Here is a 26,175-nt window from a genome sequence, read left to right on the forward strand (position 1 = left end):
AGGTATCAGACAGGAGGAAGCCTAGCTGGCACCATCCTGGGTTCAGGGGAAGGGTGAGCAGGACCCCCTAGAGAATGGGGATCCAGAGCAGGGTGTTTGAAATGCAGATACTGGGCTGCATCTGGGAGATTGTAGAAGATTTGTCAGGCAGAAGGGGCAGGGACCTCCACCTGGCAGGTTATCAGGTAGAAGGGGGCAGGGCAGGATGCAAATACCGGGCTGCCCCTGAAACATTGTCAGGATGACTTTGAGATGCAGATGCATATGCTGGACATGGATGTCTTCTCTTTAGGCCTTTATGTCACACACACATAAGCTCATAACTGACTTCCTACCTAACAAAGCAACCAGGATTTGAACTAGCACCCACAGGGATGCTAACACTGTAGATGGTGGCTTAACCCACTACACAACAGCACCAGCTCCTCTTTTTTTTTTTTTTTAAGGTGAACAAATTCTATGTATTTCATATATAGAGATTCATGAGTATAGTGATACTTCTCATCCTACCCTCCCTCCGCCTCCTTTACTTATTCTTTAAGTTTACAATGATATACTTTCAGTTTATTTTACACTCATAAGATTAAGCCTACACTAAGTAAAGAAATCAACAAATAGAAGAAAAAAAAGTAGAGACAAGGACTGTAAATAATCATCAAATATCAAAATGTCAATTTTACTCATATGCATTTAGGTACTCTATTAGCACCACAGATGGGGGGGAAACATATGGTACTTTTTGGTACTGGCTTATTTCACTAAGTATAATGATTTCAAGTTACATCCATTTTGTTGTAAAACACAGTGTTCCAGTCTATTTTATGGCTGAGTATTATTCCATAGTACATATATACTCTTTTTTCATTATTCAGTCATCAGTTGGTGGACATTTGAGTTGATTCCATATTTTAGATTTTGTGAGTTGAGCTGCAATAAACATGAGGAGTACAAATAACACTTTCATATCATAATTTATTTGGGTAAATTCCCAGGAGTGGGATGTCTGAGTCATATGGTAGATCTATTTTCAGATTTCTGGAAAGTCTCCAAGCTGCCTTCTACAATGGCTATGCTAGTTTACATTCCCACCAGTAGTGGATTATGGTATTTTTCCTCCACATCCTTGCCAACATATATTGTTTTTGGATTTCTGTATGAGATCTATTTTAACTGGTGTGAGGTGAAACTTCATTGTGGTTTTGATCCATATTCCCCTTCATGTGTCTATTGACCATTTGAATTGCCTCTTTGGAAAAATGCACATTCAAAATCCTTTGCCCATTTCTTAACTGGATTTTGTGGTTGTTGTGCAGCTTCTTGAGCTCCTTGTAGATGCTACATATTCATCTTTTATCAGATGAATAGTATGCAAATATTTTCTCCCATTCTGTCAGTTGCCTCTCCACTTTATTGAGTGTTTCCTTTGCCATGCAGAAGCAATTCAGCTTGATGTAATCCATTTTTTTTTTTACTTTTATTTAATAAATATAAATTTCAAAAGTACAACTTTTGGATTATAGCGGCTTTTTCCCCCCATAACCTCCCCCTCCCACCCACAACCATCCCATCTCCCACTCCCTCTCCCATCCCATTCTTCATCAAGATTCATTTTTTTTTCTTTTATTTGACAGGTAGAATTATAGATAGTGGGAGAGAGAGAGAGAAAGGTCTTCCCTCTGTTGGTTCAATCCCCAAATGGCTGCTATGGCCAGCACTGCGCCGATCCAAAGCCAGGAGCCAGGTATTTCTTCCTGGTCTCCCATGAGGGTGAAGGGGCCCAAGCACTTGGGCCATCCTCTACTGCCTTTCCAGGCCACAGAAGAGAGCTGGACTGGAAGAGGAGCAACTGAGACTAGAACCCCGTGCCCATATGGGATGCTGGTGCTACAGGCAGAGGATTAACCAAGTGAGCCACAGCACTGACCCCCTTATTTCCAATTATCTTTATATGATGTAATCCAATTTGTCTATTTTGGCTTTGATAGCTTGTGCTTCTGGGGTCTTTCCCAAGAAGTCTTTTCTTACGCAAATTTCTTGGAGAGTTTCCCCAATGTTCTCCTTTACTAATTAGATGGTATCAGGCCATAGATTTAGCTCCTTGATCCATTTTGAGTTGGCTCTGTATGATGTATAAGGTAGGGGTCTTGTTTCATTCTTTTGCACATGGAGATCCGATTTTCCCAGGACCATTCGTTGAAGAAACTGTCCTATCTTCAGGGATTGATTTTAGCTCCTTTGTCAAAGATTCATTGGTTGTAGATGGTTAGATTTATTTCTAGAAATTCTATACTATTCCATTTGTCTACATGTCTATTTTTGTGCCAGTATCAAGATGTTTTTATTATAAATGCCCTTTTGTATGTCTTGAAGTCAATATTGTGATACCTCTGGCTTTGTTTTTGTTGTATAAGATTGTTTTAGCTCTTGGGGTTTTTTGTGTTTCCATATCAACTTTAGAATCACTTTTTGTGGATCTGAGAATATTGTTGGTGTTTTGATTGGTATTGCATTGCACCTGTAATTGCTTTCAGTAGTATGGACATTTTGATAATATTAATTCTTCTAATCCATGAACATGCAAGATTTTTCCATTTTTTTGTGTTTTTTCTTCTATTACTTTAATGTTTTATAATTTTTATCATAGAGATATTTCACCTCTATGGTTAAATTTATTCCAACATATTTAATTTTTTGTACCTATTGTGAATGAGACTTACAAGTTCTTTCTCAGCCATGGTATTGTCTGCCTATTGATGATTACTGTGTGTTACTTTGATATTCTGCAAGTTTACCAAATTCTCTCATGAGTTCCAATAGCCTCTTAGTGGAGTCTTTTGATTCCCATATATATAGGATCATGTCAGCTGCAAACATGGATAATTCAACTTCCTCCTTTCTAATTTTTATCCCTTTGATTTCTTTTTTTTTTTTTTTTTTTTTTTTTTTTTTTTTTTTTGCTCAGCAGCTCTGGTTAAAACTTCCAGGACTATATTGAATTGCAATGTTGAAAGTGGGCATCCTGGCCTGGTTCTTTAACATAGTGGAAATGCTTCCAACTTTTCCCCATTCAAAATGATGGTGGCCAGAGTTTGTGAACTCAAGAGGCTTCCATAGCCTTGGCAGCTCATGACAAGAACCTCGGGTGATTACTGACATCATAAATAAGAGTGTCAATTGTTAAATCAACAACAGGAGTCACAGTGCACTTACTCCCCATGTAGGATCTCTGTCCTTAGTGTGTTGTACTATGTGAATTAACAGTAAAACTAGTATTCAAACAGTACTTTATACTTTGTGTGTCTGTGGGATACAAACTGTTGTGTTGAAATCTTTACTTAATATATACTAACTTCATCTTCTGTATAAAAAAGATAATTAAAAATGAATCTTAATGAAGAATGGGATGGAAGAAGGAGTAGGAGTTGGAATGTTTTGAGGATGGAGGGGTGGTCATGGGGGAAAAACTGCTATAATCCAAAAGTTGTACTTTCAAAATTTACATTTATTAAATAAAAGTTTAAAAAAAAAAAACAAAATGATAGTGGCTGTGGCTTTGTCATATATTGCATTGATTTTGTTGAGGAATGTTCCTTCTACATCCAATTTGCTTAAGGTTTTTATTTTGAAAGGCTGCTGTATTTTATCAAATGCTTTCTCTGCATGTGTTGACATAATTATATGGTTTTTATTCTTCAATTTTAATGTGATATATCACATTTATTGATTTGCATATATTGAACCATCCCTGCATATCAGGCATAAATCCCACTGAGTCTGGGTGAATGGTCTCTCTGATGAGCTATTGGATTTGATTAGCTAATATTTTATTGAGGACTTCTGCATCTATGTTTATCAGTCATATTGGTCTATAGTTCTCTTTCTTTGTTGTATCATCTTCTGGTTTTGAAATGAAGGTGATGGTGGTGCTAGATCCTCTTAACAGAATTTTTATGATGACCTGGTGGGCTTCAGTCGGTCTGGAGGGATACAGGCACATGGCAGTTATGTTTTGTCCCAGACCTGGAATTCCCTTAATTATAATCCCTCTGGATAATACTGGCCATCAAGTTTTTATATATTGGAGAAGCAAAAGATTTTTTGAATCTAATTAGAACATTGTAGAGCCAGCTGTACTTTTTCCTCAATTTAGTGAATTCCTTTTGATAACTAGTTAATCTTAAAGGATAGGCAAGGATAATTTGGAAAAGGGAAGACAGACAAGAGGCTGTGTCCTGGTGATATCTGGCTTCTCTACGAGGGACATTTATACAATAGTTCAGTCTCAAGATGGAATGTTGCAGGATACTTGGACAGAGAAACGTGACACAAAGATTTTTATAGAAAGTAGGATTTATTTATTTATGTATATATATATATCAGTCGAAGGTCTAGTGAATTCATATCCAAAAATCTGAGCCCTGAACAAGGCAGAAATTGCCTTATATACAATCTTAGTTCCTTTGTCTCCTTTATATGGTTACGTACATTCCTATTGGGTACTTTATAGGATCACTGAGTTAGCTGTAAGTTTGCACATGCATTCACAGTTACTGGTTAGGCCACATTTTCCTTTCTTTGTTCTGGGAGTGTCCTTAACTTTTCTTTTGATCTGGGAGGGCTCTTAATTTTCCCTTTTGAAAGTCCCTACCTCAGGAAGTATGTGTAATATGTGATAAAACCTTGAGGAAGGTTCAGCCCAGACCCGGAAGGATCTGGAAGTCATCTATCATAGCTTGGATTTTATCCTATACACACTGAGAAGAAATGGGTGGTTTTTAAACAGAAGAGTTGAATTGGTTAAGTTTCACCTGCTTCCACATCTATGCCCTCTGTGTTCATGCTATGGAAAGTTGATTCTCACAGGGTCTGTTAACCAGTCTCCCCTGCCTAATGGCTTCCAGTTGGGTTCAGCCAACTAGTGTCTATGTCCTGTGTACCCTTGATTCAATGTTAAATCTCTGATAGTAGCTCGATCACTCTTCTACATATCTTGCCAGGCAGCCCCTCTGTGACTCCAGCTTTCACTATATAACTATTTATTGTTCCTTTAAGCCACAGATTGAATGTAATCCTCTGTTTCTAGTCTTCTTTATCCTACCCACCTTTGTAAGTAGCTCCTTCACCAAAGTGAGCCCTCTGAATTAATTTATTTCCTTTTAGAATCTTAAACTGATATAAGCACGATTACATCATATTTGTATCTTGCAAATATTTCTTTGTTTTATGAAAAACGAATGAAAGAAAGACTGACTAACAATAGTGAGGAGTCTGTTGCAATTCTGGTTGGTAACAGAAGAGATGGCTTGGGCTAAGGTATGGTTGGGAAGTAAGGAGTCCAGCTCCTAGCCAAACTCATGTATGACCTTTCAGGTTCAATCAGGTAATTACAAAGGCTTTATCTGACAGGCCTCATGAGGAAAACCACACTAGAACTGGTTCATGGCCAATGCATACAGTCTCTGTAGGAAGTTGTGGTCAAGATTCAGGCCTCCCCGGGCCAGTCATGCACTTGCGCAAATCGGCAATCTTAGCCCAGGCAGGAACATTTAGAATCTTCCTTACCAGTGGATCTTGAAGATGGGTTCCTCACCTCTGACTCAGGATTTTTCTACATTTAATCCTCCCCTCTATTCCTCTCTTCTGGCTCCATAAAACTGCTGTGTGTAGCTCCCTCAACAGTAAGGGAACTCTACTAGTATACAATTCCATGGGGAATGGAAAATAGGGAGGAGGTGGCATGTCCTCCAGTTTTAGCATCTTCCTTGTATTATTGCATCATGAAAGACTTGACTGTTACTTTCATTAGGTCTCAGAAATCAGCTACCCTGATACCTGATAGCTCAACTGAATTCCTGTTGGAGAGAAGCATGTAGATTATAGAGATTTTTATTTATTTTTTTAAACTTTTATTTAATGAATATAAATTTCCAAAGTACAGCTTATGGATTACAATGGCTCCCCCCCCCCATAACTTCCCTCCCACTCCCAACCTTCCCCTTTCCCTCTCCCTCCCCCCTTCCATTCACATCAAGATTCATTTTCAATTCTCTTTATATACAGAAGATCAGTTTAGCATACATTAAGTAAAGATTTCAACAGTTTGCACCCACATAGAAACACAAAGTGAAAAATACTGTTTCAGTACTAGTTATAGCATTAAATCTCAATGTACAGCACATTAAGGACAGAGATCCTACATGAGGAGTAAGTGCACAGTGACTCCTGTTGTTGACTTAACAAATTGACACTCTTGTTTATGGTATCAGTAATCACCCTAGGCTCTTGTCATGAGTTGCCAAGGCTATGGAAGCCTCTTGAGTTCATCAACTCTGATCATATTTAGACAAGGTCGTAGTCAAAGTGGAAGTTCTCTCCTCCCTTCAGAGAAAGGTACCTCCTTCTTGATGACCTGTTCTTTTCACCGGGATCTCACTCGCGGAGATCTTTCATTTAGGTGTTTTTGTTGTTGTTGTTGTTGTTGTTTGCCAGAGTGTTTTGGCTTTCCATGCCTGTATACTCACATGGGCTTTTCAGCGAGATCCGCGTGCCTTAAGAGCTGATTCTGAGGCCAGAGTGCTGTTTAGGACATCTGCCATTCTATGGGTCTGCTGTGTATCTCACTTCCCATGTTGGATCGTTCTCTCCCCTTTTTATTCTATCAGCTAGTATTTGCAGACACCAGTCTTGTTTATGTGCTCCCTTTGGCTCTTAGTCCTATCATTATGATCAATTGTGAATAGAAATTGATCACCGGGACTAGTGAGATGGCATTGGTACATGCCACCTTGATGGGATTGAATTGGAATCCCCTGGTATGTTTCTAACTCTATCGTTTGAGGTAAGTCAGCTTGAGCATGTCCCGAATTGCACATCTCTTCCCTCTCTTATTCCCACTCTTATATTTAACAGTGATCACTTTTCAGTTAAGTTTCAACACTTGAGAATAACTGTGTATTTTTTTTTTTGACAGGCAGAGTGGATAGTGAGAGAGAGAGAAAGAGAGAGAGAGAAAGGTCTTCCTTTTGCCATTGTTCACCCTCCAATGGCCGCTGCAGTTGGCGTGCTGCGGCCAGTGCACCTCACTGATCCGATGGCAGGAGCCAGATACTTATCCTGGTCTCCCATGGGGTGCAGGGCCCAAGTACTTGGGCCATCCTCCACTGCACTCCCTGGCCACAGTAGAGAGCTGGCCTGGAAGAGGGGCAACTGGGACAGAATCCAGTGCACCGACTGGGACTAGAACCCGGTGTGCCGACGCCGCAAGGTGGAGGATTAGCCTAGTGAGCCGCGGCGCCGGCCCTAACTGTGTATTGATTACAGTATTCAACCAAAAGTATTAAGTAGAACAAACAAACAAAAATACTAAGAGGGATAACGTATTAAGTTGTTCATCAACAGTCAGGGCAAGGGCTGATCAAGTCACCGTTTCTCATAGTGTTCATTTCACTTTAACAGGTTTCCTTTTTGGTGCTCAGTTAGTTGTCACTGATCAGGGAGAACATATGGTATTTGTCCCTTTGGGACTGGCTTATTTCACTCAGCATAATGCTTTCCAAATTCCTAACAGGGATCACTTTTCAGTTAAAATTTAAACACCATATCTCTCCCTCTTTCCCTCTGTCCCCTCTTCTTCATATCTCTGTCAAATAAAAAAACATTAAAACAGATGATGCATTTTTTCAATGATTGTGTAAAAACCCTTATTAAACTTACTGAAAAATAGAGACAGCAGGTTATAAGGGACAACTAAAATTTAGAATTAGGATGTATTGCATTTAACTCTGAGTTTTATTTTATATGAAAGCAATAATAATAATAATACTTTGGGGCCGGCGCCTTGGCTCACTAGGTTAGTCCTCCACCTGCAGCACCGGCATCCCATATGGGTGCCAGGTTCTAGTCCTGGTTGCTCCTCTTCCAGTCCAGCTCTCTGCTGTGGCCTGGGAGGGCAGTGGAGGATGGCCCAGGTCCTTGGGCCCTGTACCCACATGGGAGACCAGGAAGAAGCACCTGGCTCCTGGCTTCAGATTGGTGCAGTGCCGGCCACAAGGGCCATCTGGGGAGTGAACCAATGGAAGGAAGACCTTTCTCTCTGTCTCTCTGTCTCTCGCTGTCTGTAACTCTACCTCTCAAATAAAAAAATTTTTAAAAAATAATACTTTATAACATCATATAGTAGATCAACTACTTAAAACATTTCTTTTGGCTCACAAATTTTTTCTATTAAACAGGAGACAACACTACCTCTAAACAAAATCTAAATCCCTAACTCAAGGAATTTCATGCCTCAGTATAACTGATAAGTGATTTCTTGAAACTTTATTTTAATTTTTCATTTTCTATTGGAAAACTAAACTGATCAGAGGCTAAATTCCAAAGTATTCAGAAATATGATGATCACTATTAGGAATTCACCCTGAAATGCTAGGATTAAAGCAATCATAAGGATGGGAAATTCCTGCTTTTCTAATTGTTTATATTGTCAAAGCCTTTATTTTGGCTAAAACATTCTCTTAGACAAAAACCTGGCAAGAAGCCTGATTAAGTCTACTTACTTCTTTCCTGACTTCTTTTTTATCTCCTGTACCCACGTGGAAGGTAAGGCAGATTCCATGCTTTATGAAAAGAATACAAGTTTTGGAGCCAGGCTAGCTTGGGCTATGATACCAGCTTTACCATTAATGAGATTCAGTGGATCAGCCACTTGACCTCTCTGAATCTAAATTTTGTATCTTTGTAATGGAACTTTCTTGGGGTTCTGATGTGGATTAAATTACATAACATGTATAAAGTTCTAGGTACATAGCAGGTACTCAATAAATGAGACCCATAATGATATTTAGTATGGAATGGAGTGGGCCAAAAAATATTCTTTTGGAAGAAGAATGAAAGGAAAAGAGGTGCACACAAAGTGGGAAGAGAATGTCTATCGTATCTATCATGGCTTTTTATTTACTTCTCAGGGAAATTGGAAGGGGCCAAGAGTACAAGTTCACTTGGGAAACTGTCCTGGATGTTAGGTAGGAAGTCAGAAATCAGCCTACGTGTGTGAGAGGGGCCTGAGGAAAAAGGCTTCTGCAGATGCCCACTGTAGAAGCAGCCCAGTCTTTACATTTCAAAGTCCTGCCCAGAGCTTGATAACCTTCCAGGTAGTCCCAGCACTTCCCCCACTTCTCTCTCCTCAGCACCTGGCCTGATACCAGCACCTGGTTACCTGGCCTGATACCACAGAATAAGAAAACTTTATCACCTTTCTCTGAGGTAGGCAGCACAGGGGAAGTTCCCCCTGTCTGATAACGTCAGTGGTAAACCTGGGTAGAAATTTTCCTAATTTACACTCAGCAAACCCTTTGTCCTGGAGGAGAACGGGGAGGAGGTAAACAGAAATGGCAGAAAGGAACCAGACCCTTCCCTTATAAGCCCCAGTCTAAACAGACTGTGTGCTCAGCTCTCAGCTCTAGGCTGAGCTGCCCACCCAGCCTGCCAGGGGTACTCTCTCCATTTAACCATGTAACCTCACTTTCCCCCCGTCTGAGTGACTGGGCACTCTCTCTGTCCCTTCTGTTCTGATGGATGCCCTGTCCCCAATAAAACCTTGCTACTATGCTGTCTCACGCCTGAATTTTTTCTTCTGCGAAGACAAGAACCCCACATGACTCACCTCCATTGACACTCAGAAAAAAAAGAGTTCAAAGTTATTAAAACTTCTGTTTATAGTCAAGCAAAAATTTCACTTAAGGAGTCTTCTCAAAATTTCTAAGTTCAAGAAGCCAGTTGATTTAACAAAGATCTGAGGCTCAGAAGACCTGTCCAGAGGACAAGTTGTTTCTGGCAAGTATGTCCTGGGTAGGTTATCAAGTTCCAAGCCACCAGGCAAGGGAAGATAGATGGGGCTGCAATTTCTAAGGAAGAAGAAAGGATATCATTGTCCCAGAGGCATATAGAATGGACTCAGGGTGAAAGTGAAATCAGGAATGACCCCCTAAAATCCTCACCAAATGTGGCCCCTTAAAGTTCCCCAGAAGTTCTATCTGGGGTGCCACATATGCTACCAAAATTTGGGATGCCATACGATTTCACCATATGCTTACTAATAAATCCCCAATATTAATAAGCCCAAGAGGGTTCTTGCCTAATATTTAGAGAAGAATTTTAAATACCGGCACAGATAAATGAGGCATCATGGTACATTTTAAGCTTTATTTAGTGTGAAAGATGCACAGGACAGTGAAAGCTTTATTAAGAGAGAGAGGTAAACCTGGGTTCATACCGAGCACCAGGAACCAGCCATGTGGAGGAGCATCTAGGCCAGGAAGCCTAGAGCACATGGCAAGCTAGACAGGACATTAGGATTACAAATCTGACTTTTTGATGGGTTTTGTCCCTGCCTTCTGATTGTTAACTCCTGCTCTGTTTTTTTACTTTCCTCAAAGAACTGAATGACTCAGACCCACACAATGCAGCAAGTCTACCTCTCTTGGCAGGAGGTTTCTGGCTTAAATAAATCTTGCTTTTCACTCTGCTTTGTCCACATGGAAATTCTTATTTCAGGTGGGATGTGAGACAAAGATCTGAGATAATCTTTTCTCTGCCACCCTTTCACCCATAACAATACTTCCTGGGACAACTGGCTTTTAGTTTCATTCCTGCCCTTCAGCTTGCTCCTCTAAAGCAGGGTGCTGAAAATCTGCAAATTAGATTTCTAGGTTTCTTTATTTGCTGGTTTCCAGTTCGATTCTGCCAAAGCACATCTAGTGGAAAGACTAGAAGGCAGAAGGGAGAGAAAAGTCATCTTTTCTCATTTTCTCTCTCTGGATCTGGCAGTAACAGCAGGCAATCTTGGCAATGAATCCAGTCACGGGGTAGTGGGCAGCCTCAGTAACAATGCAGATTCTTAGCCTCGTGAAAGATAACTGTAATAACAGTTTATTAGCAGCAGGAGCAGCAACCACCAAAGCCCCTGGAAACTTCAGCAGTATAGACCCTGTGAATTCTGGGTACCACCTCTGGTCTTTCTAAACCCCCATGGGTTTTATTCCTTCTGTTTGAAATGCCTAGCATAATTCTGTTTATGTTCTTAGAAACCAATAACTAAGTGGCTTAATACTAACTTTTGATGATAATATTAACACATGAATATAATCAGCAAAATGCAATGCAGTTAAACAGATCTGTTGTTTAATCCTGGCACTATTACCTAGTAGCAATGTTATTTTGTTCATGTAACTTAACCAAACCTCAGTTTCCCTCACATGAATATAACACAGATTAAATGATATAATATTGTATAAGTGATATAATGTATGTACTGTACCTGGTACTTAGGCAGTTTTTCAACTTAAGCTGTTACCCTCTCCTGGCACATGCCCAAGCATGGTGTGGGTACATTAACATAAAAAGACTCCACAGATTTTTACTTTATAAAACTTATCTCAAGAACTAGGATATAACATAAATGGATTTTATGATGAAGTCAGCTATTCAGGGGGAAATTAACTAGTTGCTGTCAAGGAGGGCGATTAGTAAAATGGTTTCATCTTAAGCTCCAGGTGCTATCTTAGGCTCTGGCCCTGTCACCATGTGGTGCAATAAGCTTTGATCCTAAGCTTAGCCTGGCTTACTAGAAGTCTGATGATCAAATGGCCCAACCACAAGTGTCAGCTCCACCCCACCCTAACAGGATTTGCTGCTCCCACTTCCTTACCTCTGCAAAGCTATATAAGACCTATTCTAGCATAGGCTTGCTGTTCTCTCATGCATGGGAAGGCAGCCTGTCAGGTTTCGCCACCCAACAATAAACCTCCCTTACTCTGATGTCTGGTGTGTTTTCTGGTGATCTTTCATTGGTGCCAAAACCCAGGACCAGACTCTCCCATCGACCTTGCTCTCCCCTTGGGGATCTGAGCTGCTTTGGGATTCCGGACTTCTGCCAACCACAAAACTCACCCCTGGCCTCCCTTCACTATTGAATGCTCTGTGATTCCCATCTACACGCTGGCCCTTCAAAATCCTGAGGTAAGATGGGTCGGGCGGAGGATCCTCTCTTCGTGACTTTCTACGGGTTGTAGTTCTACGTGACTTTGTCCCCGAAGTCCTGGTACCAGGCACCACAGCTCCTACAGCCTTGTACCTATACAGACTCTGTGTCCCAGGCAACAGTGGCTATGGGTGACAACTCAATCCCCTATTTCTCTTCTACAGGCTTCATGCCCTGGGCTCCAGTGGATGTGGGTGATGACCCCACTCCCCACTCCCATACTCTCCTGGTCAGATGGCCATGATTTTGGGCACAGAAATGATTTTGACTCCACGGGTTGCCATGGGAACTTCCTCATCTTGCGTTCCTTCCATCCCTCCTCTCAGCTGTCTCCTAGCTTGACAGCTAGTCCAAATGGCTGCTTAACGGCACATTATTCAGGATATTTACCACTTCTGTGAACATTCAGAAAAGTGGAAGGAGATTCCCTATGTCCAATCCTTCACCTGTCTCTGTTTTAAACCTTCCCTCTGACCTCATGTTCTCCTTTTAGCTTCCAAGTTTCCCACTAAACAGCCAAAACCCCTTTCTTCTACATTTGCTGGTCTCACTGTCTCACTCACTGTATCCCTTCTCATGCCTGGGAATTCTAAGCTCCTGCTCACCCTTATCTCAGAACAGCCCTTTTCCATATCTATTCACCCTGCCTTTATCTATAATCCTTTCTAACACCCTCCACCCAGAGAAGCAAATGAGAGTTTGGGAACCGGGCCTTCTCCATGCCCTCAACCTCTGGCCCAGTCTGCCAACTAGTCTTCTTCCTTCCCCCCTCATTATCTGATTTTACCACAAGAATAGCAAGGGAGTAGCAATTCCATCCTTTTGAGCTCACAGTTTACTGTAAACAAGTCGCCTATTCCCACCCTTCAGGCGGCTCTTTGTTCTATCCTGAGCAAGCCAGGCAGGATAAAAGATTAAAAATGAAGTATTTTGATGGGTGTTGTTCCCACCATGTAACTGAATGTCAAGCTGACCTCACCAGGTCTCAATTCCTATAAACTCGATTTCCTGATCCCATTAGTAGGTATTTCCTAGATATTTCATTCCTTAGCTCTGGGTTAAAGTCCAATTATCCCATTTGCAGACAGGCAGTTTTTCAATCTAGACTCACATTAGATACATCCCCACATGGCCTGAACTTGTGTAGACAAGTTTCAGCATATCTCTGGTATCCCCTATCTTCCTTCTTAAGTTCCCTCTTTTGGGTCACTTCTGTTTGGTCCTTCTATGTGGTACATACCACAGAGGCATAGCTCAAAAATAAAAGCCACCAAAGGGGGGAAAAATTAACTCTAGAAATGTCTAAAAATAAATGCAGAAACTCTAAAGCAAGAATAAGGAAGACAATATGATGCCCCCAAAAGAAGATAACAACATTTCAATATTAGAATGTAAAGAGGAAGAGACTGATCAAATGACTGAAATGGAATTCAAAAATTAATCACAGGATTACTCAAAAGCAATCAGAAGCAAATCCATGAACTAAAGAAAACCATACATGACATTAATGAAAAATTTCCCTATTAAACAGAGATTTTAAAGAGAAATCAAAATGAAATATTAGAAATGAAGAATTTGGGGGCCGGTGCTGTGGTGTATTGGCTAAGCTTCCACCTGCGGCATCAGTATCCCATATGGATGCCAGTCAAAGTCTCGGCTGCTCCTCTTCTGATCCAGCTCTCTACTACAGCCTGGGAAAGCAGTAGAAGATGTTGCTAGTGCTTGGGCCCCTGTACCCATGTGGAAGACCCAGAAGAAGCTCCTGGCTTCGGATCAACCCAGCTGTGGATGTTGCAGCCATTTGGGGAGTGAACCAGAGGATGGAAGACCTTTTTCTCTGTCTCTCCCTCTCTCTGTCTGTATCTCTCAAATAAATAGATAAAATCTTTTAAAAAATGAAGAATTCAACAGATCAAATAAAAATGCAGTGGAAATCCTTAACAACAGACCTGTTGAGACAGAAGAAAGAATATCTGAGCTAGAAGACAAATCTTTGGAAATCTTTCAGTCAGACAAAAAAAAGAAATTAGAAAACTTAAAAATAGTGTTGGAGATTTATGGGACACTATCAAACAACCCAAAATATGGGTCCTAGGAGTTCCTGAAGGTGTAGAAAGACAGAATGGACTAGAAGGCCTATTTAGTGAAATACAGAAAAATTCCCCAATTTGGAGAAAAAAAGGGACATCCAAGTACAGGGAACACCTTGAATTCTTAAAAGACATGACCAGAAAAGATCTTCACCATGACACATTATAGTCAAACCTTCCACAGTAAAACATAAAGAAAAGATTCTAAAATGTGCACTAGAGAAATGCCAGGTTACTTTCAGAGGATTTACATTTAGACTGACAGATGACTTTTCATCAGAAACCCTAGAGGCTACAAGAGAATGGGGAGACATAGTCCAAGTCTTAAGAGAAAAAAACTGTCAACCCAGAATACTGCACCCTGCAAAGCTCTCATTTATGAATGAAAGTGAAATAAAGACCTTCCATAACAAACAGAAATTGAAAGAATTTGTCTGTAACCACTCATCCAGCATTACAAAAGATGCTTAAGGATGTGCTACACATAGAAACACAAAATGATAGCCATCATTATGAAAGAATGTGAAGGGTACAGGGGCCCAGGGACATAGGCCATCTTCCACTGCTTTCCCAAGCCATAGCAGAGAGCTAGATTGGAAGTGCAGTAGCCAGGCCTCGAACCGGCACCTATATGGAATGCTATACCACAGTGCCATCCCCCCCCCCCCATGATTAATATTACAGTGATTTTTAGATTCTTTTCTGAAGATCTGAGTTTGCATCTCTCTTTTTTTTTTTTCTCTTCAAACTGGAAGAACCTACTTCAGTATTTGCAGATGTGGGGGTGACAAATTCTCTTAGTTTTTTCTGAATATAGAATTCTGAATTGACAGGTTTCTTCTTTAGTACTTTTGTATTTTTAATTTTACAGGCAGAGTTAGACAGTGGGAGAGACAGAAAGAAAGGTCTTCCTTCTGTTGTTTCACCCCCAAAATGGCCGCTACGGTCAGTGCTGCGCTGATCAAAAGCCAGGAGCCAGGTGCTTCTTCTTGGTCTCCCACGTGGGTGCAGGCGCCCAAGCACTTGGGCCATCCTCCACTGCCCTCCCGGGCCACAGCAGAGAGCTGGACTGGAAGAGGAGCAACCGAATCTAGAACATGGCATTCCATATGGGATGCTGGTGCTGCAGGCAGAGGATTAGCCAAGTGAGCCATGGCGCCAGCCCACTTTAGTACTTTAAATATACTGTTTTACTATTGTCTGGCTTCACTTATTTTTTTAAAAGATTATATATACGTATATATCTAATAAGAGTCTTTACATGATATCAAAAATGATAGAACTAAAGATAGAAACAGATAATTCCACAATAAGTATGGCTGTGGATTTTACACTCCTTTCTCAGCAGTTGGTCATTGAACTGTGAAGACAAAGGATCTCAATAACTCTACAAACTACTTTTTGAAATTTAGAGAACAATACATTTGGGAAGTGGTGATGGTGATATGAAGGAGGATAGAAGCACAGCAGTGGTGACAAGTAATCAAATTTAGATATACTGGGAAAATCACTCAAAATTTCCAGAGCTTGAGTATCAATCAGCAACATAAGGATAATAAGAATCTACCTCATTGAATTATTGTGGGATTAAATGAGATAACATATATGTTACTTAGAATACTCTATGACTCACAGTAAGCAAACAGTTTACTTAGCAGTTAATTTTACTATGAGAATATGGGAAAATCATTCATTCAGAAAAAAATTTTATGGAGCTTCTATGTGCCAGGACCTACCTAGATTACACACAGAGAATACAATTATGAGTACAAGGTTCATCAAGGAGCTTACAGCTTATAGATGAAATGGAAAACAAACACTGCACTTCACTACAGTACCTATAGGAGTATGAATGTGAAGTAACAATAATAATTGGACATAAAAGCTACTATGTTTATATATTAAAATGTTTTCCAGTAAGACACAACTGTCACTTTCTTATAATTTCTGAACCCCTTTGCAGAGTCAGGTTACCCAACAGCAGCTTTCTAAGTCAAGATAAAATTAGAGATGAAATGTATATGCAGGACTATTACCCATTTTTAAATTGGCTTATCCTCCCACTACTCAGTTTTACGAGTCCTAAGGTACTCAACACCATTAACCATAAGGGAAATACAAATCAAAACCACTATAACATACTAACTCACACTCAGTAGGATGGCTATAATCAAAAATTAAAAGATAACAAATGTTGGTGAGGGTATGAAGAGAACCCTTGTACATTGTTGATGGAACTGTAGATTGGTACAGTCAGTATGGAAAACAGTATGAAGATCTCTAAAGACACTAAAAATAGAATATCATATGATCTGGCAATCCCTCTTCAGGGCGTATACCAAGGGGAAATGAAATTACTACCTCATAAAGATATCTAGTTCATTCTGATATTCACTGCAGCATTACACACAGTAGGCAAGATACTGAAATAATCTAAACTTCCTATTAGTGGATGAATGAATAAAGAAACTCTGGAATATACATATAGGGGATTATTATTCAACCCCCCAAAAGAATATCTTGCCAGTTGCCACAACATGGATGAGCTTAAGGACCTTATGATAAATGAAATAAGCCAGACACAGAAAGAAAAATATTCCATGATTTTACTTGTATGTGGAATCTACTTTTAAAAACTTATTTATTTATGATGCAGAGTGACAGAGAGCGAAACACACTCACATCCACCCACCCACCCATCCCCGCACACACACACGGCAGGTGGGTAGGGAGAGGACATTCCATGTACTGGTTCACTTCTCAAATATCCGCAACAGCCAGAGCTTGGCCAGACTAGAGCCAGGAGCCAGAAATTCCATCTAGGTATCCAATATAGGTGGCAGGGTCTCAAGCACTGAGCCATCATCTATCACTTCCCTAGATGCACACTATTGGGAATCTAGATTAGACATGGTGTAACTAGGACTTGAATCAGCACTCTGATATGGGATGCTTGTATCTCAAGTTGTAGTTTAACTCACTGTACCTCAATGACACCCCTCTTCTTTTTAAAGATCATTTTGACTATTCTGAGTTTACTGGAATTCTATATGAATTTTAGAATGAGTTTCTTAATTTCTACAAGGAAGTCAACTACAATTCTCATAGAAATTGTAAAAAGCCTGCAGGTCAATGTGGAGAGAATTGAAATCTTAACCATAAAATGTCTTTCCATTCATTCAGATTTTCACTAACTTCTTTCAGTGACATCTTACAGTTTTCAGTATACAATTCTTGTACTTCCTAATTCGTCAAAGGTACTCATAACTATTTTTGACACTATTATAAATGAACTTTATTTCTTAATTTTTTGATTCATTTTTGTATAGAAATACAACTGACTCTTAAACATTGCTCTTGTATCTGAAATTTTCTCAAATTCATTCATTAGCCCTACTAGATTTATTTGAGAATTTAAAATTTTTTCAGTATTTAGGATCACGTCATCTTCAGAGAAAATTTTACTTCTTCCTTTTCCAATTTGTTTGCCTTTCATCTCTTGTCTTTGTCTATTACTTTGGCTAGAACTTTTGGAACACTGTTGAACAAAAATTGTGAAAAAATGTGTGTTTTGATATTAGAGGGGAAAGCTTTCAGTATTTTACCATCAAGTATAATGCTACTTCGAATTCTCCACAAATGCCTTTTATTGTACTGAGAAAATTTCTTACTTTTCTAGTTTGTTGAATTTTTATTTATCATTAAAGAGTAACAGAGTTTGTCAAAAGATTTTATGCAGGCCGACGCCACGTCTCACTTGGCTAATCTTGCGCCTGCGGCGCCGGCACCCTGGGTTCTAGTCCCAGTTGCTCCTCTTCCAGTCCATCTCTCTGCTATGACCCAGGAAGGCAGTGGAGGATGGCCCAACTTCTTGGGCCCTGCACCCGCGTGGGAGACCAGGAGGAAGCACCTGGCTCCTGGCTTTGGATTGGCGCAGCGCGTCAACTGTAGTGGCCACTTGTGGGGTGAACCAATGGAAGGAAGACCTTTCTGTCTGTCTCTCTCTCTCATTGCCTAACTCTGCCTGTCAAAAAAAAAAAAAAAAAGATTTTATGCATTAAGATGATCATGTGAGTTCCCTCCTTCATTCCATAAGCATGATGTATGACATTCATTGATTTTTCATTTGGTGGAACACTCTTTCATTCTTAGCATTAATCCCACATGGTCATGATGTGGAATCTTAAAATGTTCCTGGACTCATATTACTAGTATTTTGTTAAGGCTTTTTGCATCTGTATTCATAAAGGATATTGGTCAATAGTTTTATTTTCTTATGCTGTCTTTACCATTGATAAAATAGTAGTTGTTGGCTTTAAAGAATGATTAGAAACTATCCTTGCCTCTTATTTTTGAAGAATTGGTGTCAATTGTACTTTAAATGATTCATAAATTTACAAGTGAAGCCATTTTGTCTGTGATTAGTTTTTCTTGGAAGATTTTTAATGATTGATTCAACCTCTTTATTTGCTATAGGTATATTCATATTTTCTCTTTCTTATTCAGGTAGTTTTATATCCAATACTGGAGCACCCAAATACATAAAGTAAATACTAATGGACCTAAAGGGAGAAATAGACTCCGACACCATAATAGTAGGGGACTTCAACACTCCACTTTCAAAATGTACAGATTATCCAGACAGAAAACCAACAAACAGTAGAGTTAAACTTTACTATAGATCACTTGAACCTAACAGACACAATAGAATATTCTACCTAATTGCTGCAAAATACACATTCTTTTCAATAGCACATGGAACATTCTTCAGGATAGATCATAATAGTACTCATAAAACAAGTCTCAACAAATTTAAAAGAAAAGAAATAATGCAAGGGTGGGGAACCCTTTTTCTCCCAAGGGTCATTTGGATGTTTATAACACTATTTGTGTTCCAGAAAAAATTACTGAATCTCATCTGCAGTTGCCTTGGCAGGACCAGATGAAATGATTTTGCAGGCCTTAAATGGCCTTCAGGCCAAATTTTTCACACCCCTGAATTAAAGAGCATCTTTTCTGACTAAAAAGCAATAAAACTAGAAATCAATAAAAATAAAAATTATATAAATACATAGAAATTAAATTACTTTTGAATAATCAATGGGTCAAGAAAAAATTAAGGAGGGATTTAAAAATTTCTTGAAAAAATGAAAATAGACACACAACATATTACAATCTTTGGGATACAACAAAAGCAGAACTAAGAGGGAAAATTACAGCAACCAAAGCCTGCATCAAAAAAGCAGAAAGATCTGAATCAACCAACTTCTCACCACATCTCAAGGAACTAGAAAAGCAAGAGCAAATCAAATCCAGAATTAAAAGGAAGAAAGAAAGAATAAAACTCAAGAGCATAAATAAATTACATAAATAAAATATTTAAAAATCAATTAAATGAAGAGCTTGTTCTTTGAAAAGGTAAACCAAATTGACAAACCCTTACCTACGCTAAGAAAAAAAGGGAGAGATTAAAATACTTAAAATCAGAGTTAAAAAGAGAGATGTTATGACTGATGCCACAGAAACACAAAGGATTGTTAGATATTATTATCAACAAGCATATGGCAACAAACTTGATAGTGTCGCTCCCCCTCTTCGTGGAGGAGCAACACAGGACCCTGCGCTGTTCTTTCGTCTGCTCGGCCCTCCCCGGGCTTGCTGCTGGTTCTTCCCGGGTTGGCTACTATCCCTTCCACCTCCGTGGAAGGGCAGTTCCCCCTGGCCGCATTCCCCACTTCCGCAGGGGAGCGGCACACCACCGGCCGGTTCTCTCGGGGGCTGCACGGGTTCCCTCAGATGTTCCCCATAGATGTTCCTCGTGCATGCCGTCTCTCTCCTCCTTTATAGTCCTCCTCCGCCAATCCCAACTCGGCTGAGTACGCTGCTCTCCAATCAGGAGCAAGTCCTACAGTTAATTGGTTGAACTGGAGGCAGCTGTGCGGAAGCTGTTTACTTCTCTCCCAGCGCCATATTGTGGGAGAGCAGATGCACAGAACAAGTCTTAATTCGAGTAACTTAGTCTAGTCCGGATTGCTCCCCACAGATCCCCCTTTCTTTTTATTTTTTGGCGTTGATACGCGCCTGTCTTCGGTGTCCCGCAGCACACACTCTGCTGTACTTGCTAGAGTTGCCACAGGCTCTTACAAGTCCTATCAATCAGGAAAACCGAATCCGGGTCCTCTCTTCGCCATGTTGTGAGGAGGTTTTTAGGCGCTGATGCGTGCCTGTGTTCAGTGCCCTGCAGCGCATACTCTGCTCTGCTAGAACTGCCTGCAGGTGTTTACAAAACCTATCAGGCAAACCGAATCCAAGCCTTCTCATTGCCTTATTGTGGGGGAGACTTATTAGTGTTGGTTCGTGCCTATCTTCGGTGACCTGCAGCTCATACTCTGGTCGAGCTTTGCTGGCGCTTACCGCCTTAAATCGGGCAGACCGAATCCAAGCCTCCTAATTGGCATGTTGAGGGGAGGCCTTATTTTTCTCTATTTCTCTATCTCCGGGCATTTCTATTTCTCCCATTTTACTTCTGTCTGCCAACATTCCTATTTCTCTTTTACTTCTAAACTTCTGTTTCTCTTATCCCCGCAGCTTCCCGCTCTCATTCCATTTCTAAACTTCTGTTTTCTCTTATCCCCGCGGCTTCCCGGCGCCTCGCCCTGCCGGCAGCTTCACGGCTCCGCGCAGCTTCCCGGCGCCTCGCCCCGCCAGCGGGCTCCGCCCCGAGGCTGCTTCTCCGCGCCTCACCGGCTCTGAGCCGCTTCAGCCCGCGCCTCATCTGCGCGGCTTCCCGGCTTTGCGCGGTCCGCGGTCTCCACGCTTAACCCTTTCGCGTCTGAACCACGGCCTACGCCAGCCCCGTTCCCTATCTACTCACGCCCCGTGCTCTCTCTGCACGCGGCGGCTTCCGCGAGTAACACAGCGTAGCTTGCGTCTCCGCCACTAGGATTCAATCTAAGTTCCCCGGGCTAGCCTGGCGAATTCAACCCAGCGTACGTCTCCGCCCCACGGTTTGGCTTCCCGTCCTTTGCTCCCCGGGCTAATCAGACGGATCCCAACCTGGCTCACGTTTCAGCTTCTGGCTTCAACTTTTCGCCCCCTATTCCCGGGCTAACTTGAGAACCCCAAAGTGGCTTTCGTTTCCGCCTCGGCCTGCCCCCCGCGGCTTCAATTTCCCTAACATTTTTCTCTACCCGGTATGTTTCCCCAAACTTTCCTCCAACGATATTCCTCCCTCATTTCTCCTGGCCTCTCCCCACAGTCCACGTCCGAGTCTGTTTGTTCTAGCTTTCACTTTCGCTTTCGACCTTAGAGATTTCTCCCAGCTTCCCCCCGTAGTCCGAATCCGAGTCTATGCCTAGGCTTTCAATAGCTTCTTCCGGCTCCTTTTTCGTCCGGCTTTTCCCTAGGCTGTTTGCTAGTCTCTCTCTCCGGTATTTTCCTGCTTCTTCCCGTTTCTTCCCTCCTAAGTTTGCTATCCGTCCTAAGTTTCCTATCCGAGTCAGGTTTCCTATCCGAGTCAGGTTTCCTATCCGAGTCACGGCACCATTATGTCGCTCCCCCTCTTCGTGGAGGAACGACACAGGACCCTGCGCTGTTCTTTCGTCTGCTCGGCCCTCCCCGGGTTTGCTGCTGGTTCTTCCCGGGTTGGCTACTATCCCTTCCACCTCCGTGGAAGGGCAGTTCCCCCTGGCCGCATTCCCCACTTCCGCAGGGGAGCGGCACACCACCGGCCGGTTCTCTCGGGGGCTGCACGGGTTCCCTCAGATGTTCCCCATAGATGTTCCTCGTGCATGCCGTCTCTCTCCTCCTTTATAGTCCTCCTCCGCCAATCCCAACTCGGCTGAGTACGCTGCTCTCCAATCAGGAGCAAGTCCTACAGTTAATTGGTTGAACTGGAGGCAGCTGTGCGGAAGCTGTTTACTTCTCTCCCAGCGCCATATTGTGGGAGAGCAGATGCACAGAACAAGTCTTAATTCGAGTAACTTAGTCTAGTCCGGATTGCTCCCCACAGATAGCATAGAAGTGGACAAATTCCTGGATGGATAGACCTTACCAAGAATGAATCATGAAGAAACAGAATACTTAGACAGATCAATAATGGAGACTAAATTATAGGTGAATAAGAGTAAGAAGTTTGGCCAGTGCCACGGCTCAATAGGCTAATCCTCCACCTGAGACGCTGGCACCCCAGGTTCTAGTCCCGGTTGGGGCGCCGGATTCTGTCCCGGTTGCCCCTCTTCCAGTCCAGCTCTCTGCTGTGGCCTGGGAGTGCAGTGGAGGATGGCCCAGGTCCTTGGGCCCTGCACCCGCATGGGAGACCAGGAGAAGCACCTGGCTCCTGGCTTTGGATCAGCGCAGTGCGTCGGATGCAGCACACCGACCAGAGCGGCCATTGTGGGATGAACCAATGGAAAAGGAAGACCTTTCTCTCTCTCTCTCTCTCTTACTGTCTACTCTGCCTGTAAAAAAAAAAAAAGAGTAAGAAGTTAAGAAGCTCTAGAGCCTGTTGCACAGTAGGGTGATTATGGATAATGTGAATGCACTGTGTATTTCTCTATCTTTAAAAGCAGGAAGATAGGATTTTGAATGTTTTCACCATAAATAAATATTGAAAATTTAAGAGATTGATGTATTTACTCTGACTGTATATTAACACAATGTATGTGTGTATCAGAGCATCACATTGTATCCCATAAATATGTACAATATTTATGTCTTTTAAAAATTAAATGAGATAAATAAAAGTTATAATATTCAGATATCTTCAGATAAATATTAATAACATCCTTTGAAACAAATCTACTTGAGACTTTAATGATGCTGTTAAAAACACTTTTTCCATTTTTTCCATAACATTTAATTCTCTATGATGATAAGCATGATATATTTTAATATTCCAGAAATAAATATGGAAAGTATCGACATTTCTGTTCCACCCTTTACTAAAAGTTGGGAAACAGCATTCTACAGTTCTTTAGATTTCACATAGTCATATGCCAAATCAAAAACAAAACATTGTCCAAATTGCATTGCCTGGGCACCCTTCCAGGCCATTGCAATGTTCATATTCCTACCCCAAAGTCATAGAAAAACAAAGTCTACCTGCTTATCTTTCCAAGTGGTTTCTGGCAACTTGCTTTTGCTTTTTTTTTTTCTTCCTACTTTGCTACTGCTTTTTTTTTTCTTTTTTCACTTGGTTAGCTTCTTTCACTTTTTATTTAATATATAAACATTATAAAAATTCTTTGATGATTTTGAAGCGCATTCCATACTAGTTTCTGAGAGCTTCAGGGCTGTGGTACGGCAATCTCCATGTCTCACTGAACTCCCTGGTAGCAGTTAGAAGAACTTCATTCTTACTGCCTGAGGTTGTTGAGACATCTTGCATACAAGATTTCACTGCAGTTTCCCACCCATCCAATTTTAACTGTTCAGGAGGAAATGTACTCCCGTTGTTAAGAGAGGACACAGCTGGCATTTTGGAAGTCATGTATCTTTGCAGAGCCGCTCATTATAAACTCCTTCTCTCCCTGTGAAGGGTAAATGGCACAAAAAGCTGGCAAAAGGCCTTAAAGTGATACCAACGCTCATTCTTAGGAAAGCAAGTATTTAAGAAAACCCCCTCAATCTCAGCACTGACCACAGTATGATGAAGACAGTTCAATTTATAGAGCTCTAGCTAGTGAATGGGTGAGCTGGGCTGGTCCTTTATGTAACTGACCTTGGTAAGATGGAACATGGAGTGAAAATCTGACAATTATTAATGATGCTTTTCTCATTTTTAAAGATTTACTTATTTATTTGAAAGAGAGAGAGAGAGAGAGAGACAGAGACAGAGACAGAGAGAAAGATTTTCTATCCCCTGATGCATTCCTCAGATGGCTACAATGGCCTGGGCTGGACCAAGCCAAAGTCAGAAACCAGGAACTTCATCCAGGCCTCCCATGTGGGTGCAGGAGCCCAAGAACTTGGGTCATCTTTCACTGTTTTCCCAGGAACATTAGTAGGGAGCTGGACTGGAAGTGGAACGGCCAGACTAGAACCAGCATCCATAAGGGATGCCAGCATCGCAGTTAGCAGCTTTACGTACTAAGCCACAATGCTGGCTCCTGTTTTTCTCATTTTTAAAAACTTTATACTTTAGATAATAAATTGTTTGATCACGTGAATAAAGTTCTCATAACCTTACTCTTAGTCCTTCTGCCTCCTCAAACCCTACTTCCTCTGTATACAACTCAAGTAGCAAGAGATTTTTACTTCAAAGTGGAATGGACTACCTTATGGCTTGCTCATTGTTATGGCTGAGAATAATCAAAGAGAACAGGTTAAAAAAAGAGAGAGGAGGATAGAAGGAGAAGAAATAGAGAAAAGGGAGAAGACAATGAAGAGGTGGAAGAAGAAGAGCAAGAGGAAGAGGAAGAAGAGGAGGCTGAGGATGAGGAGGAAGAAGGGGAGAAGGAGGAGGATATAGGCTGAGGAGGAGGAGAGAAAGAAGAAGAGGAAGAACTAGATTAAAGACAGGAGAAAGCTATTGAAACACTGAGGATGATGGGTGAGGATTCCCGAGAGATTAGCTAACAGGCAAAGCTACTTTCTGTTAACAGTTGCAAGGGCAACTGACAAGTCTGCAATAGGAAGCTGGAAATCTTGGCAGGAGGCTACTGTTAGCAGACAGAGAAATTGGAAAAGACTTCAATGGTCTTGTAGGGTTGGAGAGACAAAATTGGGGACTGGAAGGGCCAGGATCCCAGTAAGAACAGAAGGCTGGAGAATTGAGCTTTCTCCTCAAAACATTTACCAAATTGTGCAGTGAATGTCTATATTATTTGAGAGGCAAAATATCAAAACTCAACAATATATTGCTTATAAAAGACAAATCTTAAATATAAGGACAAAGATGGGTTGAAAGAAAAAAGATGAGCAAAAACACATTATTCAAATACAAACTCAAAAGAACACTAGAACAGTTCTAATAACAAATACAATTGATTTTAAAGTATGAAGTGTAGTGAGAGATTAAGCCTTTCCTCTTTTAATCCCTCAGTGTTTGCAAACATTTCCAGAGTAGAGCATGCTAAAATTCCTTTGGTTGCAACTTGTCACTTCTTCCCATTTAGCTGCAAACAGCCAATTCCTGATCGGCACTGATCTTGACATGGGGGAGCTAGGCAGAATCAGTTGGGAATAAATGAGCTGGAAGGTTTTCCCACAACCTCTGTCTCTTGCAGCCTTGCATTTTAACTCCACCCTTTTACATGTCAATCCAGTATGCTCACTTTCCCACCATGTACCTGAGTCTCATCTGGGACTGGGAAGGAAGAGACACCACCACGATGAATACGTGGAAGTTAAACTCCATGTGAGAGTGCTATAAAAACTCCCAGAAAACCTCACTCACAGTAAACTCCACCCAAACTCCACCTCATTTGTATATTCAATTAGGGGACCACCCTTCTACTCCACAAAGGGAACTGCTAGATGGGGGAGGTGCCTTTTGGTCTCATTGCTTTGGCCCTTTTCTTGCCTTCTCTCACACACTCTCTGGCCCTCTTATGGTGAGTCTCTCTCCCTGTGGGGTTGCCATCACTTACACATGAATGTATACTCACTCTCTATAAAAATCCTGCTCTTGTGGCTGGTGTAGCAGGTAAGTCTCTACCTGTGGTGCCAGCAATCCATATGGGCACAGATTCAAGTCCTGGCTGCTCCTCTTCCAATCCAGCTCCCTGCTATTGTGCCTGGGAAAGCTGTGGAAGATGGTCCAAGTACTTGGATCCCTGCATTCATGTGAGAGATTTGAAAGAAGCTCTTGGCTCCTGACTTCGGATCAGCCCAGCTCCGGCCTTGGGAGCCATTTGGGGCATGAATCAGTGGATGGAAGATTTCTTTCTTTCTTTCTCTCTCTCTCTCTAACTCTGCCTTTCACAATAAATAAATAAATCTTAAAAAAAAAATCCTGCTCTCACTGTGTACCTTACTTATGCCTCCACTTTGAATTCTTACTGCACACAAAGGCAAGAACTTAAACACCAGGAAACATATATCCAT

General features: G+C 41.3%; 1 protein-coding gene and 1 long non-coding RNA gene across 5 annotated transcripts in view; one reads left to right on the forward strand and one right to left on the reverse strand.

Moving 5' to 3' along the window:
- The window catches only part of LOC127491074 (uncharacterized), a 189,828-nt gene that overhangs the window by 141,364 nt on the left and 22,289 nt on the right, over nt 1-26,175 (reverse strand). The gene's annotated exons all lie outside the window — the stretch shown is intronic.
- IL33 (interleukin 33) overlaps nt 11,744-26,175 on the forward strand; it is a 48,581-nt gene continuing 34,149 nt past the window's right edge. Inside the window, exon 1 of one of the 3 annotated variants that reach the window (XM_008254994.4) lies at nt 11,744-12,015. The gene's annotated coding sequence lies outside the window, so the exon portion shown is untranslated. The remainder of the gene's footprint in view (nt 12,016-26,175) is intronic. The other 2 variants (XM_070051851.1, XM_070051872.1) reach the window with 2 other exon arrangements.

Source organism: Oryctolagus cuniculus, chromosome 1 (genome assembly GCF_964237555.1).
Source record: "Oryctolagus cuniculus chromosome 1, mOryCun1.1, whole genome shotgun sequence".
Classification (NCBI taxonomy): Eukaryota; Metazoa; Chordata; class Mammalia; order Lagomorpha; family Leporidae; genus Oryctolagus; species Oryctolagus cuniculus.